At 38.7% G+C, this 19,558-nt stretch overlaps 1 long non-coding RNA gene across 1 annotated transcript; it reads right to left on the bottom strand.

Annotated features, from left to right (window-relative positions):
* Nucleotides 1-715: 715 nt before the first annotated feature.
* LOC113650060 lies at nucleotides 716-18,921 on the bottom strand. Its single transcript, XR_003442320.2, has 4 exons — nucleotides 18,867-18,921; nucleotides 14,488-14,607; nucleotides 14,308-14,399; nucleotides 716-1,471 (listed from the first exon to the last, which is right to left on the bottom strand). It is a non-coding gene; the product is annotated as an uncharacterized LOC113650060 (long non-coding RNA).
* Nucleotides 18,922-19,558: the final 637 nt, after the last annotated feature.

The following is a 19,558-nucleotide window of genomic DNA, read 5'->3' as shown; positions in this document are numbered from 1 at the left end:
CTCACTCTAATTCTCTCATCTCTCTTTCTGTCTCACTCTATTTCCATCTCATGATCTGTCTCTCACTTTCTTCACCTCTGTTCTCACTTCGTTTCCATCTTTCTTTTGCCTGTCTCACTCTCTAGATCATAATATCTGCCTGTCTCTCTCTCTTCTCTCTGTATTTTCCCTTCTGTTTGTCTCTCTCTTTCTACTTCTCCCTCTTTGACTGTCTTTCTCTCTGTTTCTTTCCGTTGTTCTTAGACCCTCTCCCTCTGTCAGTTGGTGTGAGGTGTGATGTGTGCCTTTCCTGAACAGATTGAGGAGGACAGACAGATTGTCACACTGTTACCTGTATAAACGTCACTTTACTGTGTTCAGGAGGTGGAGAAACAGCAGCTTTCCTCATTAAGCCTCACCGCTGCTGATTCTCCTTAATAAGCTCCCGTGGTTTCGCCCCGAGGAACCGTCCGATTCTTTTCTTCCAGCTCTTAAAGAAACAATTATTCCTCTTCAGGTGGCAGATGCTGCTACTTGTTATTTATTTAAAGTCAAGTCCAAATATCTCTTTTTATCCTGTTTTTATTTACCAACAGGTCTGTACAATCAATCCGAATTCAATCACAATTTAATTGAATTATACGGATTCATAGTTTTAGACACACAGTGCTGCTGAATTCTCAAACCTGATCGGACAGAAGGTGTGATAGCAAATTCAAATCATATTCAAATAAAAGTTTATTTGTCATATAATCAATTATACGCAGTACAACATGCTGTGAAATGCTTTTTACGACAATCCGGGTTCTAAAAATAAAAATAGGGTCAAAAATGGAATTTAAAAGTAAAATAAATGAAAATAAAATAAAATGGACATATAGCTGTACAAGTAAATAAAGATGGAAAGAAATAAAAAATAAAGAAATAAATAGAAAAAATAAAGAAAAATGTATCTTATGAATTCACTATAATTTCAGCTATTAATGTATGCAATAAAAATGAATAATAATGAAATGAATAAAAAGTGACGTTCATTAAAATATGAAAAATTTTAATAATTTGCAAATAGTAGTTTAGTGTAGTAAATAAATGTCTTTGGGGTTGAGCTGATGTCCCTATATGTTTTATTAATTCTCTAAAGATTTCTACACGTGAAAGAATTGATTTCCTAGACAGGATTTCTAAAATGTTGTTTTCACAGAAGAGCAAAAGAGAGAGCGAGAGACATCTGTGCTCTTTTTACTCAAAAAAAGGTATGAGAAAGATTAAATCTGAATATCTGGGATGCGAGTAGCATGATGCGTAATGTGCGCAAGAGCACAGCATCGTCACTATGGTGGTTAACACTGATTAACACTGATGATCTGATTAACACTGTGTACACTCACTTTATCTGTGATAACATGAAACCCACAGACAGCTCGGGACAAGCTTGAGATGTACTCCAGAGATTAGACCGGAGAGGAGAGCCGGGAATGGAGGATACGCTGAACTGAGAAGTGACAGAGAGAGAGAGACAGAGACAGAGAGACAGACAGATGGGGGGAGAGAAACAGAAAGACATGGGGGGGGGGTAAGAAAAAGTACTTTTTTTTTAAACTTATGCCTTTTTCCAAAAAAAAATATATATATAATACTTTCTTCCTTCATATTCCTTCAGAGAGACAGACAGACACGGAGAGAGAGAGAGAGAGAGAGAGAGAGAGAGAGAGAGAGAGAGAGAGAGAGGAGCGAGAGAGACGGAGAGAGGAGAGAGAGAGGAGAGAGAGAGAGAGAGAGGACGAGGAGAGGGGAGAGAGGGAGAGAGAGGGGAGTGGGGGGGGAGACAGACAGAGGAGGGGGGTTGGTGGGGAGGAGGGAGGAGAGGAGAGGAGAGAGTGAGTGAGAGAGTCAGACAGACTCAGGGAGAGAGAGAGAGAGAGAGAGAGAGAGAGAGAGAGAGAGAGAGAGAGAGAGAGAGAGAGAGAGAGAGAGAGGTGGGTGGGGGGGGACAGACAGAAAACAGAGTGAGACACAGAGAGAGAGTCAGACAGACCCGGAGAGAGAGAGAGAGAGAGAGAGAGAGAGAGAGGGGTGGGGGGGTGGGGGGAGACAGACAGATACACGGGGGGTGGGGGGTGGGGGGGGAGCAATTCTAATTTTTCATACATTTTCTTTTTTAAGCTTGCGCCTTTTCCAAAAAAAAAAAAAAATCATATATTAAACTTCCTTCATATTTTTTCAGCTCTTTAAAGTGCAGGAGTTGTTTTTCACAGGCCACTTCAGGGCATTAGTGTGTGTTTACTTATAAGCAAAGTTTATCCTCAGTATATAATCTTTTCCCATAAAAACGGTCCGTAGGTTTCCGTTATGCAGTCTTGTGTCCAAATGAACTCTGTCTTTATCTAACTGAACGGTTAGATGGTTGTGTCAGTGATAAGTCAGAACCCTTTTCCTCAAGCTTTAATAAAATATCACTTAAAGTTAAACAAACGATGTCCACCAACATCCAAGCACTCAGGACTAGCTTGTGTGTCTCTACTCGCCTGTCTGTCACGCTGCTTTAGCTTGCCGTTAGGTTTTTACTGCTTCTTAATTCATCTTTGGAAAGTGTTCCGATTTTTAGAACTCATTGGGAATATCTTAGCTGTCCTTCTTGTTTGAAGGACAGCTACGATATTCCCAATGAGTTCTAAAAGTTGAGTTCTTTGACAGTGGTGTCAAAAGTATTCACATTCTTTACTCAGGTAGAAGTATAGATACTATGGCAGGGGTATTCAATTAAAATTCAAAGAGGTCCAGTTACTAAAATTTCTTCCCAGCAAAGGTCCGAATCTTTTATTGTCATTTAAAATAGTGCACCCTCATGTTAATAAGATCAATAACGCACATACATTCCTACAGTATATAATTTATTGTTAAATTTCAAGTGTTTTCCAAGTCTGAACTTGTATGGCACTTGAATGGAAAACAATCCTGTAGTTGTCTTTACTACATGTCAAGTAACAGACAACAGACACTGAATTTCTTTGGAGTAAAATAAATAAAAAGTGCAAACACACTTTGCTTAGAGCAGCCTGAACTTATGGCCTATATTTCAAGTAATGTAAAACATTCAGAATCTTTTGAATAAAATAAAAGTGCTTTTAATCTTTAAGAAAAAAATGAAACAAAAGACTTTTTTTCAGCTGCCCCCTTTTTAAACATTAACTACATTAATAACACAGGAACCTTAGGCAAAAGGACATTTCAAGTAAAATAGAACAGGGCAGAATTTACTGAATAAAAGAAAAGTGCAGAGCTTTGAGCAGCTCCCTTTTTCCTCTCTCCTTTCCACCTCTCCTTACTCCCTTTCCATCTTCCGTTCCGTTCCATCTTCCTGTAATTAGGTGCATTACTGCCACCTTCAAAACTACTTAAAGTATAAAAGTAAACGTAACGCAAGGAAAAAATGCCATTAAGGACAAAAGCTTATGCTGTGCCACAGGGGCCTATTGTGCACTACCCCATTTCCTCAAAAAGCATATCTTAAAAGACCATAAGGACTTTAATGTTATATTAATATGATAATGTTGAAACATTTGGGATGCACTAGGCTACCTATTTCAGCCACATACTGTATATTGCCCACTGAAAGAAAATGCATTTTAGTACAATGCAAATACATTAAAGAACCATATATGTGCACTACTGAGCTGTGTGTCATGGAGCGGAAGATATGACTAGTTGGCTATAATTATTGTAATGATGCTTTTTTGTTTTATAATAAATGCATATTAAATTAATAAAATATAATAATTGAGAATTATATTATTATCACTCATTCACTACCGCTTATCCGAACTTCTCGGGTCACGGGGAGCCTGTGCCTATCTCAGGCGTCATCGGGCATCGAGGCAGGATACACCCTGGACGGAGTGCCAACCAATGTGCTAACCACTAAGCCACCGTGCTCTGACCCGTATCAGTCGATTGTTTTGAAATTTCTTTATTTGCTGTTCATGTTGATGATGTTGAACATAATCACAGTCTGTGGTTCACCGACACATTTTAATACTATTCCTGCTACTACAATAGCACTAAATATTCACTGCTAGTAATAATAGTATTTTTTATTATTATTTAATCTGTTTTGTATATATTTTTATTAGTTTTTTAGATGTAAGAATTGCGCAGCAGGCACTTTAATGTGTTGGTAATATAATATAATATAATATAATATAATATAATATAATATAATATTCATTATATGAATTACTGTTTATTATAGTATTACTGCATGCAATATTGTTGAACATACAGTATTTACACTGGTCAGTCGGCGCTGTTTCTGTTTATTGTCTTTTGTGTATTGTCTTTTTTGTATTGTCTTGTAATTTTTTGTTCCGCACTGTCTTTTGTCCTGCACTGTCTTGTTTGTCCTGTCTTGCTTTGTTTGCACCAGGTTGCACAGTTGCACTTTATGTATCTAGGACTAACTTCCTAAGTCCTTAACTCTGTCTTTGTTTTATGTAGCACCCTGATCCTGGAGAAACGTTGTCTCATTTCACTGTGTACTGCAACAGCTGTATATGTTTGAAATGACAATAAAAGGCTTCTTGACTATTCTTGACTCTTGATTTGATTCTTGTCCGGCTTCATCGTAGTCATGTGTACAGGATGAGCTAGTGGCCGGGAATCAGTAGGTTAAAATAAGTTTGAAGAGCTACTTGATAACGAACCCTTTATATAATATCCATACTTAGTACAGCACACATCCACCTTGCTGTACGAAATGCTGTTAAACCATTCAGAGATGATCTTCTCTAATGAAGGCTTCACCACTGAGCCGGTTTTGTCTCTGAGAATGATACTCAGGTTACTCACTCTCTCACTCTCTCACTCATTTTCTACCGCTTATCCGAACTTCTCGGGTCACGGGGAGCCTGTGCCTATCCCAGGCGTCATTGAGGCAGGATACACCCTGGACGGAGTGCCAACCCATCGCAGGACACACACACTCTCATTCACTCACACACTCACACACTACGGACAATTTTACAGAGATGCCAATCAACCTACCATGCGTGTCTTTGGACCGGGGGAGGAAACCGGAGTACCCGGAGGAAACCCCCGAGGCACGGGGAGAACATGCAAACACACAAGACGGAGGCGGGAATCGAACCCCCCCAACCGTGGAGGTGTGAGGCAAACGTGCTAACCACTAAGCCACCGTGCCCCCCCTACCCAGGTTACTTTTAGCTAAATTGCTAACAAAGTTTTTTTTTATATTCCTCTGACTATACCTTTAATTTAATTTTTAATTTATACAAACATTAATTATTCCATTATATTCTATAAAGTTTGTCACTAATCTATGCTAATGATTTAGAGAAAGTAACATAACAATATGCAAAAAGTTACAGGAAAAGATTAAGAACAGAAAAAATCTTGAGAATGAGAGTTAAAAAGAAAGGAACATTGTTGAAGGATTATAAAAATAAGTTTGTTATTCTTGTACATGTTTCAGGTTACAGTCATGGCCCGATTACAGGACGATAAAGAAGCTCATGATGATGAATGATTAAGCGAGCTGTTCTGAGGAAGCTTCAACAACTAAGGCCAAAAGATTTACACAAAGGCTAAAGTTATTTAAACTCAAATTATATGTTAGCATACAATTCTGGCTGATTTCCTAAGAATTAGTTTTGCTGTTTAGGTTCCTTGTGATGCCATTTATTGTTCTTTTTCCAGAAAAAACATCCAATGCTCACTGCCATGCTTCATAGCCATTGGATTAAAAATCGTATGCTTCTTCCTCATACATAATGCAGATCATTAGAGCCAATCAGGTCTGTTTTTTTAATCATCTGACCAGATAATGCAAATTTTTAACTCAGTCTTAACCAGTAGAAGCTTCTTCTTCTTCAACAGCCTTTCCATACTTTGGTACCTGTTGCTTCAATCCGCTTCACCAACTCCCTTTAACGTTATTGTCTTGAGGTTCTTGTTAAACTTTTCCAACCAAACTTTATTGGGAGTTCATTTGTTCCTGCTTTCTGAACGATGCTTTAATTGTGTGGACAAAAGATATTTTGATTTGCATAGAGTTGTTGGTACAGGTGTGTGTGATGCCTTCAAATGTTTGAAAATTGCTCCTAAGGAGGAACTCATGGAGGTTGTGAAGGTTCGAATGGCATGACTGGTTCTTTTACAGCTGCAGATAATCTCCTAACTAAAGCTTATAAAAGTCGTTAGATGGTTTCCGGACTTTTGACCGACTAGAATTTTAATAAAAATGAATTAAACCTGAAATAAATCTGTCTCCATTTGTCTGGATTGTTTTAAAAATTCATAAAAAAGTTTCACTTAACGACGGCACGGTGGCTTAGTGGTTAGCACGTTCGCTTCACACCTCCAGGGCTGGGGGTTCGATTCCCACCTCTGCCTTGTGTGTGTGCAGTTTGCATGTTCTCCCCGTGCCTCGGGGGTTTCCTTCGGGTACTCCGGTTTCCTCCCCCGGTCCAAAGACATGCATGGTAGGTTGATTGGCATCTCTGGAAAATTGTCCGTAGTGTGTGTGTGTGAATGAGAGTGTGTGTGTGTGTGCCCTCTGATGGGTTGGCACTCCGTCCAGCCTTCATGCCCGATGACGCCTTAGATAGGCACAGGCTCCACGTGACCAGAGAAGTTTGGATAAGCAGTAAAAAAAGAATGAGTTTCACTTAACAAATGTAAACATGTAAAAATATTTTCGATATTTATCCCCAATGTTCTTTGAGTGGTTATTTTTTGTAGCTTACTGAAGGAAAAATCACTGTTACAATGTTCTGCTGTCGTTGTCCCTCAGCGATGGAAACTGAATCACACTTTAAAGGACGAGACGGAAGATTTCTAAAGAGTATTTTATTCATGTAACTCATAGTTTTTATCCGGTTACAGTTACGCTTCAGTGCTGTGGCAGTCCCTTATTACAAAGTGTTTCAATTTTGGTAAAAATGTAGAAAATGAGTTAAAATTACAGCAGTAAGTTGTATCTGAAGTATGTAAACATTATTGTAATCCACAGTCTAGTATTCCTTTATCCTTTATCCTCCTCCTCTTCCTGATTTAACACTGACCGCATATTGACCCCGTGCCAAAAAAAGTCTCAGATATTTAAAGATTCATACAAGCATTGTTTGTTCATGCGTCATTACACTAAGCTTGCTCTTATTACTAAACCTTATGTACTTTTTAAGCAGATCGGATTCCCGGAAACGAGGAAGAGCGATGAGGATTAAGGTGTAGTGATGACAGCTTCTGGCACTGTGCAAACCCTTCAGATTAACACCTCTGTGTGAAAGAAAACCACAAGAGAATTCACTTTATAACTCTTTATAACAGTGAGTTCGAGTGATTTACATGAACACACAAGCAAATAGTAAAAGGACAAGAACTCCTGTGTAGACACATTCATGCCATTTAGCAGATGCCCTTATCCAGAGCGACTTACGTTTTTTTTTTTTCCAACTGAGCGATTGAGGGTTAAGGGCCTTGCTCAAGGGCCCAACAGTGGCAGCTTGGTGGAACTGGGATTCGAACTCACAACCTTCCAAATGGTAGGACAACATTAACCAACATTAAACATTAATCACTAGTCTCTCTCTCTCTTGCTCTGTCTCACTCTAATATAGAAAGAGAACTCAGGTTTGCACCAGAGCTAAACTAATGATTACTGTTATCTTTAACCTAATTTATTGAAATTATTTTAATATTCTTATTTGTTTATTTATATATTTATTGAGTTACTCTTATTTGTATTTTACATGACTTGTCTCTCTCTCTCTCTGTCTCTCTCTCGCGCGCACACACACACACACACACACACACACACACACACACACACACACACACACACACACACACACACACACACACACACACACACAGAGGAAGATAATCTGCATATCTCATTAAATTGTAAACAATAGCATCTTAGCGAGCACAACCGTCTCAAATAAAGCCAGTATTCCTATGATGCAGTTATAATACCGTAACTATATACACTAATAAACCTATTTCTAGATATTTGTACTCATTATAGTCTTTGTTATTTTATTCACATAATTGAATGAAATAAATGCTTAAAATAAAAAATATGGAAATCTGCCAATAAAACAAGACTTGGTGTGTTTAATAATAATAATAATAATAATAATAATAATAATAATAATAATAATAATAATATGAAATATTCCATTAATTTAAAGATATTTTCACTTGCTAACTTGTCACTGTTTGTAGATCTTTTGGTTATCTGTGTTTTGAAGGCAGAGCCTTCATTTTAAAAAAATAATAATACATGCTTTGGGATTTGTGTTATCTGCTGTTAGTTAAGAGAGTGTGTTTGTAAAGAACGGAGATAAGTGTGGGACAAACGTGTGGAAATCCTCTTAAGAGGACAAGCATAGATACAATAGAAGACAAAAGGACAAAGAGGATTATTCGGTAAATCTGGAGGACCGCTTCCTCTCTTCATTCAGAGCGTTGTACTCAAATGAACTCCGACTGGAAGAAAAATTTCAAATCTAATCACAGACTGCTTTCTTGCCAAGTATGTGTGCGAGGAATTTGTTTTAGTGTCATACAATTCCAGTACACGGAGACGACAAGACGAGAATACAAAAAAATACACATTTAAAATAAATAAATAAATTGTATGTAAAATTGTGCTATAGATGGTAGAATAGAATAGATTAGAACAGAATGAGATGCAGAGACGTACTAGGACGGAGATGGTAACCATTAAATGAAAGGTTATTGTACATCGGTATTACATAATGGTGGGAACATTTAACTGTTCATGAGGTAGATTGCCTGGGGGAAGAAATGTTCTTGTGACTGGTTGTGCTGGTATTTGGGGCTCTGTAGCACCGGCCAGATGGTAAAAGTTCAAAAAGTGTATGGTTTAGATGTGATTTTCTGAGCCCTTTTCCTCACTCTGGAAATATACAGTTCTTAAAGGGATGTGGTGGAAATTTCTAATCTTAAGATGTTCATAAGGCTTTGTTCTTCTATGCTTGTACCCTGTGCGCGTCATGACCAGAGACTGACATCGTCACCAGTAGGTTTTGTTAAGATTATAACAAGGGCAGTAGGGACTGGGGACGAGTTGTCCATAAACAATGTCCTATAAGTCCTCTAGAAGACCTTGGCCTGGTCAGATTAGCATGATCAGGAGATGCATGAGGTAATGTTGAGCCAATGATTGATGATGTTTTGCTTTTACATATCTTCTGTTCTTCTTGGGTTCTGTCTATAAAAACCTTGATGTATGCAATGATCTTGGCCCTTCATCTCTCATGCTACATGTGGAGTGTTGGGTCCTGCTGTGCAGCTGAGCAGAAATAAATTGTGTAACCTTTTTTTACTCTTGCTCGTGTCGACCAGTGTTATACTTTATTCTTTAAATCTCTCGAACCTCAGAACTTCCACAACAGGGACTTCGTGAAACTTCTTAGTCATACACCATCCATTTAAAATAGAATAGAATCAAATATGTGACTTTGGTACGATATGGATCCCGTTTATTATCATCAACTGGTTTTGAACGTAGATTAGAAAACTGATAGAGGAATTTGACTCATTAAACCTGACTCAATGAACCGTGAGTCACGTTCATGGGGTATTTTTCTATTATGCCGATATTACAGTAAAGTCAACATGAAACTGCAAGGAGGGAAAGAAAGACAAATAGATTAAGAATAACAACATTAAAAAGTCAGATGAGGGAGTGAGCAAAAGGAGCAAAGAATGTGAAAAAGTAAAAAAAAAACAAAAAAAAACAAAGATCATATGAGATATACAGTATGTCTGTGTAGTGATTTGAAATATGTCGTGATTTCGCTAAAACACGACACACTACTTTTTTTTTTGTCTTAATAATATCAAGATCTAACACTGGACCTCTCTCTCCATCCCCACTGTTCCATGCAAACCCCCCCCCCCTCTCTTTTGCAATGACACTAACTCTGGACTGTCACTGTCACTGTAACTCTGGACTTGCACAGCACAGTGCCACTTTATACACTTTACACACCATACTGCACCTAGACACTTTAAGGACAATCTTCAAATACCATACACATTTATGTATATGTATATTTATGTATATGTATATACATTATTTCTTCATCTATATTTTCATATTTTTTATATAGTTTTCTTATACGGTTTATACTTATTATTTTATTCTTATTTTATTTCTTGCTTTTTTTTAAATACATTTTATATATCTTTTTTATTCTTATACCGGACAGTTGCATAAAGCATTTCACTGCATATCGTACCCTGTATATATGTATATGTATGTGACAAATAAAATTTGATTTGATTCGATCAAGAGACAGAAAAAAAAAAAGACTAACGAGGAAATGTCATGTGTCGTGGAGTAAGAGAAATAAAACATGCTGAGATAAGAACTTTGGTGTGATCAGATGAGGTTCAAACTACTTTGTCTTTGTTTTTTTTTGTTTTTTTAGTAACCAGTAAGTGGTTATGCCTTTGCCATAACACCTGAACCCTTTGCTATGACACCTGAACGCAGTCACACTCTCACTTGGAAATTTGTGCAACATCCAACAAGTGTGTTGATTTTTCTCTAAGCAACAGCTCCATTATTAACTCAGCAGGCTTCACCAGATAACAGTCCATGTCTCTCTCCGCATCTATCTGACTCTCGCTCGTCGTAATATAAACAGTCATTTCTGCAGAAGAACCTTTAATTTCAGATACGCTTCCTTTCAGGTTTTCCTCCTTTCTCTCGACAGACAGAGGAAACGACGAGACCCCCACGGTGTGCAGGACAAGAGGCAAGCGCTTCCTGCTAGTTTTAGGAAACAAGTCATCCTAACGGGGACAAAGCCACCGCCCTGTGCTCACAGCGGGAGTTTTTTTCACTGAAAGGTGAACACAGCGTGCCAAGAACAACTCTGTTGTAAGATTCTTGTGCTGCGGCAAAAATAAATCGGAATCAAAGGGAAAAACTAACTGAGTTTTTGTCTCCTACTTGTAGAAGACAGAAAAAAAAGAGGTTAAATAAGGCATTCAGGCCAAGGCCCTTGAGGTACTACAGATCTAAACAATGACACACAGGATTTAAAAGCATTGTGTGTTTTAGTTGAGACTAACTGCTAGATCCTCTGAATTTGTCATTCTGATTGGTCAAAAGTTATTGGTTAATTTTCTCTAACAGAAGCTCTGACAGTGGTATAAAAATTCACTGTTTATGTTAAAGCACTTATACTTGTACAGTAGATTATTGTTTCAGGAATAACAACCGACTAAAGGACTTTTATTGTAGAAGCTCCATGTAAATATCATCTTCTTTATTGCTCCCTGTTTGGGGTCCACATATTAGTTTAGATGCCGGATGCCCTTCCTGACGCAAGCCTATAATTTTTATCAGGGCTTGGGACTGGCGCTTAGAGTTAACTCTTCAGTGGCTTGGTTAGCTCCCTGTCCAGGAATCGAACCTGGGCCGTGGCAATGAGAGCGCGGGATACTGCTTCTGAATAATCTGGGGGCTAGAAGCTCCATGTAAATATTCATTCATTCATTTTCTACCACTTATCCGACCTGTGCCTATCTCAGGCGTCATCGGGCATCGAGGCAGGATACACCCTGGACGGAGTGCCAACCCATCACAGGGCGCACACACTCTCTCATTCTCTCACGCAGTCACACACTACGGACAATTTTCCAGAGATGCCAATCAACCTACCATGCATGTCTTTGGACCAGGGGAGGAAACCGGAGTACCCGGAGGAAACCCCCGAGGCTCGGGGAGAACATGCAAACTCCACACACACAAGGTGGAGGCAGGAATCAAACCCCCAACCCTGGAGGTGTGATAAGTCTCGCAGGTGATAAGTCTGAAGTCCAGAGCTCCTATCAGAGCTGTTTTGTAGAACATTGAGATATCAGACATAGTGTCAAGTGTTCGCAGACTTGGATCAGGCTGGCAGGAGCAGGATCCTAATAAATACATAAATCAGTGGGCTTCAGTTTGGCATTAGGGTAAAAATGGAGGCAAAGGCTTGGCAAGAGCTGGAAGTTGACAACCTGCCTCGGGAATGAGGTAAAAATATAGCCCTGTTATTGGGCGTGAGAAAGATGGCCAAATATATTCACTTTATCTTGATCAGGGTGGAGCAGGATCCAGAGGCTCTACTGGAAACACTGGATGGATTTGGGACTACACCCTGGATGGAACATATCTTTCAACAGGACACCATATACACACATACACACACTGATTAAGCATAGCCAAACCATCTTTAGCCATTTTTAGGTGGGAAGAAACCAGAGAATCAGGAGAAAACCCATGTGGACATTTTAAGAAGACCATAAATTCCAAACATTCTTCTTGTTTCATCCTGACAAGGAATCCAATTCCAAGAGTCTAATGCTCCTTCATTCCCCTTATCCAAATCAACACTATTTGTTTATTGATCAGATGCACATCAGTACCACAGAGCCTGCCAATTAAAGTGAACTAAAAAAGCCCATACATCTATAGCGTCATGTTCCCTTGGCTTCAGAGGAACACTAATCTCTCTTTTGTTGCTCTCACCTTCAGCTTCCCACTCTGTCATTAGGCGACCTTTGAACCTCGACTGACCCTGGTATAACCTCCTCTGGGTTACTTGAGCCCAAAAAGTTGGGGTCCAATCGAGCACGCAAGCACTTTGGAATGTATTAAGGCGGTGTTCAATACGACACCCTTTGATTCTTAACACTTCCTGTGTGGGAATAAAGGACGAGCCAAAAAATGTCTTTCAGAGCCAAAAATGTGTCACAGCAGCCTCGTGAAATGTCTTTCAGATCACAATGACAAGTTTAGGTTGTAATAGTATATTGTTAGCTTGAGAGCAAAGCTAGTGTGTGTTATCACAAGCCTGATTCATGTGTGTGTGTCTGTGTGTGTGTGTTGGTTTCCCACGGGCTTTGGAGTGGGGCTGAAAGGAGACACTTGAGTGTGTTAAATGCCCACTTAACCTGTTAATCCTGCCCCTTGGTAAAAACCAAATTGTGACAATCTTCTCTCTCTCTCTCTCTCTCTCTCTCTCTCTCTCTCTCTCTCTCTCTCTCTCTCTCTCTCTCTCTCTCTGAGTTTCAGCCCATTTCTCTTTCTTCATTATGTCCTCTATCATTGCTTACACAACCCTTCAGTTATATTCCAATAATAAACAACAGGAAGCCATTACTCAAGTTAGCGAGCTTTATTCGTTATCCTGAGGTAAAGCTTATGAAACTTGTGGAACGTCCTTTATTTATCCAAATATTCATTTAGCATTCTTGTTCAAGACAATTCTGTAATTCTGTCCAGAAAACTTGCAGTGAATCGACCGAGAATGAATGCTCCAAATGAGACGCAATGCTAATTTTTTTTTTCACGAATATAGTCGTAATATTTTAGTTCGCTAAGAACTGTAAGTTGTGAGAAGATGTTAGCTAGCATCACTCCACCCTACAGCTTATGTAGCTAGCTCATGCAGATGACATGCTAGCAACTAATTTTATAGTTAGCGAACATTTTTGCTAGCAGTTGTTAGTAAAATCTAGGGTCCATACGCATTAGTGCCACATGCACAGCAGCAACATAGGGCTAAAGGTGAAAAATAGTTCTAAACCGTATAAACAAATATTCAATTCAATTCAAGTTTATTTGTATAGCGCTTTTTACAATAGACATTTTCTCAAAGCAGCTTTACAGAACATAAACATAGAGCAGAAGGTAAACATAATTAATGATAAAGGAAATAATGAATAATAAAAGGAAAATAATTAACAGAATAAAAATTCTAGATTATTATTAGATATATATAGTTCACAATGTGTATGTATTTATCCCCCTATGAGCAAGTCTGAGGTGACTCAGGCAGCAGTGGCAAGGAAAAACTCCCTTAAATTGGTAAAGGAAGAAACCTTGAGAGGAACCGGACTCAAGGGGGAACCCATCCTCATATGGGTGACACTGGGGGTGTGATTGTAATAAACAGTCAGTTAAATGTTGTATTGGTGTAAGGATCATGGACTTCAGATCTCCTTAGTATCACAGAGTCTAACTGGAGATGTCTCGGGATTCTTAGAGTCGGCATATGTGTGAAAACTATTTACAGTGAGATGTACATACGTATAACCAGTTCATTAACCAAGCTATTAATCTTGTTCCTTTCTAGAACTGAAGCAAAAACTTTAAGGCATCAAACTTTATGGTTTTGGTGGATTCATTACATATATATATTTAATATTTAACTTTACAGATGCTTTATCTCATGTGTACATGTCATTATTGTCTGTTGTAGAACAATGATAATATAAAACCTGTTTAGTTGCAACCGCATACACGTCCTGTTATGTTTCATTCTGGATTTTGGCTTCTACTCAGGTTTGGTTGCACAGTTACCATCAGAAGCCTTGTGGGAGAGAGAGGGAAAGAGAGTGAGAAAGAGAGCGAGGGAAGAGAAGTGGAAAGACATAAAACGGGACTTGAGGTGGTCTCACAGTTCATTTGTAGTTTTTTATCTCTCCACCATCACCACAGTCTTTAGTGATGAATAGAGTTGAGGTTTGTTCAGTTATCCATCCTGTTTGTTCCATCATACGTTTGGCTCTTTGAACACACTGCAGGTGGGGGAAAGGACAAAAATAATCCTGGGATCATAAACGTATGAACCTGACGCTGGAGTTTTAGGATACATCATTTTCAAATTGATTAATTTCAAAAATGTAAAATGTACACAATGTCCATCAAACACAAAACGTTATCGATTGAGAAATCCATGTTTAGTATAAAACACTGCGTTGCTACTTTCGTTTTGAGCTTAAACTATGAGGATAAAGGTACAAATATATGTCACTTCCACCACACGTACACGCACGTGCACGTGAGCAGCACGGCTCCTGGCTCAAAACATCATATAAACACGTTTAGTGACTTCATGCACAGGGATGTTAAACAGTCTGCAAAGTTTGCGTCCATGTAGTTAACATCATCTTTAACTTAATGTAGCAGCAATGTAGCTAACATCTAGCAGCCGCCAGTTTAGCATCGTGCTAGATTATAACGATTGGTGTTACTAAGCCAAAAGGACCCTATGTGAAGTAAGTGTTTGATAATGATAAACTGAGCAGACATCCAAAACTCTACTAATATGGCTTAAGATTTTTTTTAACACCAAATCAGTAGTCAGAGAAAACCAGGAAGCAAAATTCACAAAAAAAAAAATCTACCTTATTTAAGTGAACCAATGGAAAACAAGAAGGCGGGACTGGGATCGTGTGATCGCAAAAATTTTTTATTATAACAGTTTAGAATTTTTTCTTGGCACACATCTGAAAAAAATTATAATCTTGTCCATCAAGTTATGCCAAAATTAGTTTGTTTTGTTTTTTTCTCTTTACCTGCTAAAATATTCCTATTAGCAATTTTAGCTTTTTCATTTTTTTTTTTTTACTTGTCTGGGCAATGCACCATCCTCTTTATTTTTTTTTTTTATCTTCCCAGCCTTACTAAGTATGATCAGTCAAATCTCACCTGGATGTGTCTGATCGTTACAGCTCACTATCAGGAACCGAACTGTTATTGTCTACGAGCGAGAACGAGTCTTTTCCCATAACACCAAAGCCGCGATAGAGAGATGAAACACGCTGATGTCTCTTTTTCTCACATCTGATAGGAGAGTCAGTTCTTTCTGTCTGTCTCACACTTTATCTCATTGTTTTCTTTTTTCCCCACCTACATTATTTTATCCATAACAATCACGACGTCTTTTACTTCGATGTTGCTGTTTCACAATGTTTCTTTGCGCTCTCTGGTTCTCTGTATCTGGGTGCGTTTCCAAAACAGAACAGCTCCTTCGTTGTCCTTTAAGTAACAAAAAAAAGGAAGGTATTTTGTGGTTTTGTGGATATTTTTCCCCTAGCAAAGCTTATCGTTCTTTGAGCTAACTGATCTTTTTAACAAGGATTAGCACTTCCTTAACAAGGTCTTCTTAATGGGTTTAAGAAGTTAGAAGACACTCACTCCGTTTTCTTTAAACACACACACACACACACACACACACACACACACACACACACACACACACACACACACACACACACACACACACACACACACACACACACACACACACACACACACACACAGGTATGCTCTGGAATGACATGTCAATCTTTCAACCCAAACATTGTAAACAGCCCTGACGCCACTCGCTCCAGAGAGAGTAAACAGAGATGACGGATTCCCAAAACCCGGCAAAAATCTGAAGTGACTCAGTCATTTTTAGCAAATATTTCCTACTTTAATGATCTTTTATCTTATCATTCGACTTCCTTTCCTTCCTTCTTCCTTTCATTCTTCCTTTCATTTCTTTACACGATCATCCAGATTCAGACGTACATCATACATGTTCACACACTACACTGTTATCAATAATTTGTTCATTCATTCATTTTCTACCGCTTATCTGAACTTCTCGGGTCACGGGGAGCCTGTGCCTATCTCAGGCGTCATCGGGCATCGAGGCAGGATACACCCTGGACGGAGTGCCAACCCATCGCTGGGCACACACACTCTCATTCACTCACACACTCATACACTATGGACAATTTTCCAGAGCTGCCAATCAACCTACCATGTATGTCTTTGGACCGGAGTACCCGGAGGAAACCCCCGAGGCACGGGGAGAACATGCAAACTCCACACACACAAGGCCTGAATTGCGGGAATTGAACCCCCAACCCTGTAGGTGTGAGGCGAACGTGCTAACCACTAAGTCACCGTGCCCCCCCGCAATCAATAATTATGTACCCTTATTATATATTTATTCTGGGCAGAAGATGTGTATGTTAAGGTGAAATGTTCCTAGCGTGTTCATAAGTTTGTAGATTTTCCCAGTGCTGGTCATCAGTGCTCCCAGTGCTAATGTTTTGGATGCTAATTGTAGTGTAGGTGTTCATTTTTTATTTAAAAGTTTTTATTTAATAGTACAAGTCTCTAAAGTTGAAGAATTTCCTCGACAAGTCTGATAGATTTTGCTAGCGCTCACATAACAATTCAGACCTTTCAGCACTTGGATTATTTCAGTTTTCACTTGTCGTTAGTAACAGTATTTACTCTCTGAAGCCAATGTTAAAAAGGAGTCACATACCCGCTCCTAGTTCTCACCTTATTCCTCTTAAACAACTTATTGTTCGTAAAACCTTTCCAAATAATGAAGTTAGATCTCATTCTCGCTAGTGAAACTGTTTGCACATGACAGACTGTCACATAAGCACTTAGCCACAGACAAAAAGGTTACAAGTCAAGGGTCATGAGTCATGGGTCATGTACAGTCATTGTATCATGCTGACTAGCATACTTCTAGTAAGTGTAACTTGGCTAGCAAGCTTAGGAGATCCATTAGCGATGTTTAGCGGGTATTTGAAACGCAAAAGGTCTAAAATTCTCCGACCCACAACAAACCGGCGTCTGAGATAGGATAGAACACAAAACACAGTATGTCGGTATTTAGAACATCTGCTCACATCTGTTTATTTTCAGAGAGATTAAGAGAGAGAGATTCATACGAAAGAGCATGATATGGCTTTAATTATTCATTCATTTACTACCGCTTATCCGAACTTCTCGGGTCACGGGGAGCTTGTGCCTATCTCAGGCGTCATCGGGCATCGAGGCAGGATACACCCTGGACGGAGTGCCAACCCATCTCAGGGCACACACACACTCTCATTCACTCACACACTACGGACAATTTTCCAGACATGCCAATCAACCTACCATGCATGTCTTTGGACCGGGGGAGGAAACCGGAGTACCCGGAGGAAACCCCCGATGCACGGGGAGAACATGCAAACTCCACACACACAAGGCGAAGGCGGGAATCGAACCCCCAACCCTGGAGGTGTGAGGCGAATGTGCTAACCACCAAGCCACCGTCCCCCACGGCTTTAATTAATTTGGAAATATTTTCTAATAAATAATAGACACTTATTAACCTTTTCACAACCTCACTGCTTTGATCAGTGCTTTAACTTCCTATTATTTCACCCATTTTTTTTCTCCCCTGACAAAGAACCCAGCTTTGTAAAGCTTGTGTTTATGTTCTTGGAGGAACAACATGTACACGCAGGTAGAATACGTGGTTTATCTACACGGCTTTATAAACTCACTCACTCTGTCACTGTGTTTAAACACGACCTGTGTAATCTATCTCGTCATCAGTTCCCGGTCTACAGTCTGAATAATTAATCAAATCAGTTCAATTAGAATATTTACACTTTATTGTTACAGACAGAGTGAGCTGTGCGAGGACTGACGTTAAAAACCCAGCGCCATGTCGCCTAGCTGCTAACGTCCATGTGAACGATTCCTGACAAAATATTAAATCTGGCAATATAGTTCTTCATAAGTTCTCTTATTCGGTTATTATACTGCTTGAAATGCAAATGGGTAGTTGACAAATGACCAAGAAAAAGTACTTTTTTTGGAAAGCATAACTTTTTAAGAAAAAATACATATATTTGTGGAGTATGAAAACTGCAGTTTCAGAAAATAGTACTGGTCACTCATTTTGTCAATGACTTCACATATTTTTTTCACTTTTTCACCCAACAATACTGTAAATGTGTCCTATGGTGTGACATTTAAAAAGTACTAAGAAATTCTATTAAACAACATAAAATAAATACTTGAGACAGAATTGTTCACATTATTAAGACATTATTTTCTTAAAGTGATATTTATTTTACATGAAAGTACTAATTAGAATCATTTTCACTATGAATAGATGAATGGTGTCACACCAAAGGACAAAAAACTTAACTTCAGTGGTCTTAAAACAGTTAAATATTTAAACAATTCTGAGAGAAATACTTACCATGTGCACTTCTCATGGCCTTCATAGGGGTCTTCAGTCACATGACCTTGAGTGGGGTCTTTCAATTAAATGTAGTTGTCCATGATATTGCCCAAATTAAAATTAGGTTTTTGCATAACACCAAAGGACATTTTTTCTGTGACAAACTTTATGAAATTCCTACACTTTTAGAAATGTATGTATATGAAAAGTGATGGCCACTTAGTGAAATAGACACTTGCACAATTATGCCAGGAGTGTTCATTAAGATTTTTAAACATTATTTTCTTTATTTATAAAATGTAATATTTATGAAATAATGTTGTCTACCGTCACACCATAGGACAATTTTGAGTTTTGGCTCAAAGTTCTAAAAAAACTAACAATAACTTGGGTATTAAAACAACAAATTCATATAAAACAAGAAAATGTTTAACCATTTACAGTATTCAAAATTATGAAAATGTGAAATAAATTATGTTTTAGCTTCTGTGACAGTGAAAAAGCCACGTCACGTCAACTACCCAAATGTTTGGGTTTAACATGGATTAACATGGACATTTGCTATCGCTATGGTTACAGAGAAACATGCGTTTTGATGCGTTTTATATTTATTTTTTTTCCTCCTTCTTTCATCACTTTTCTGGTGGTCCAGTGGACAGATAGACCTCCATCAGGGCCCCTTACTCTGCCTCGCCCTGCCTCGCTGACTG

This window comes from Tachysurus fulvidraco, chromosome 7 (genome assembly GCF_022655615.1).
Source record: "Tachysurus fulvidraco isolate hzauxx_2018 chromosome 7, HZAU_PFXX_2.0, whole genome shotgun sequence".
Classification (NCBI taxonomy): domain Eukaryota; kingdom Metazoa; phylum Chordata; class Actinopteri; order Siluriformes; family Bagridae; genus Tachysurus; species Tachysurus fulvidraco.
The sequence above is the reverse complement of the archived record's forward strand: the minus strand, read 5'-3'. Positions and strand labels throughout refer to the sequence as shown.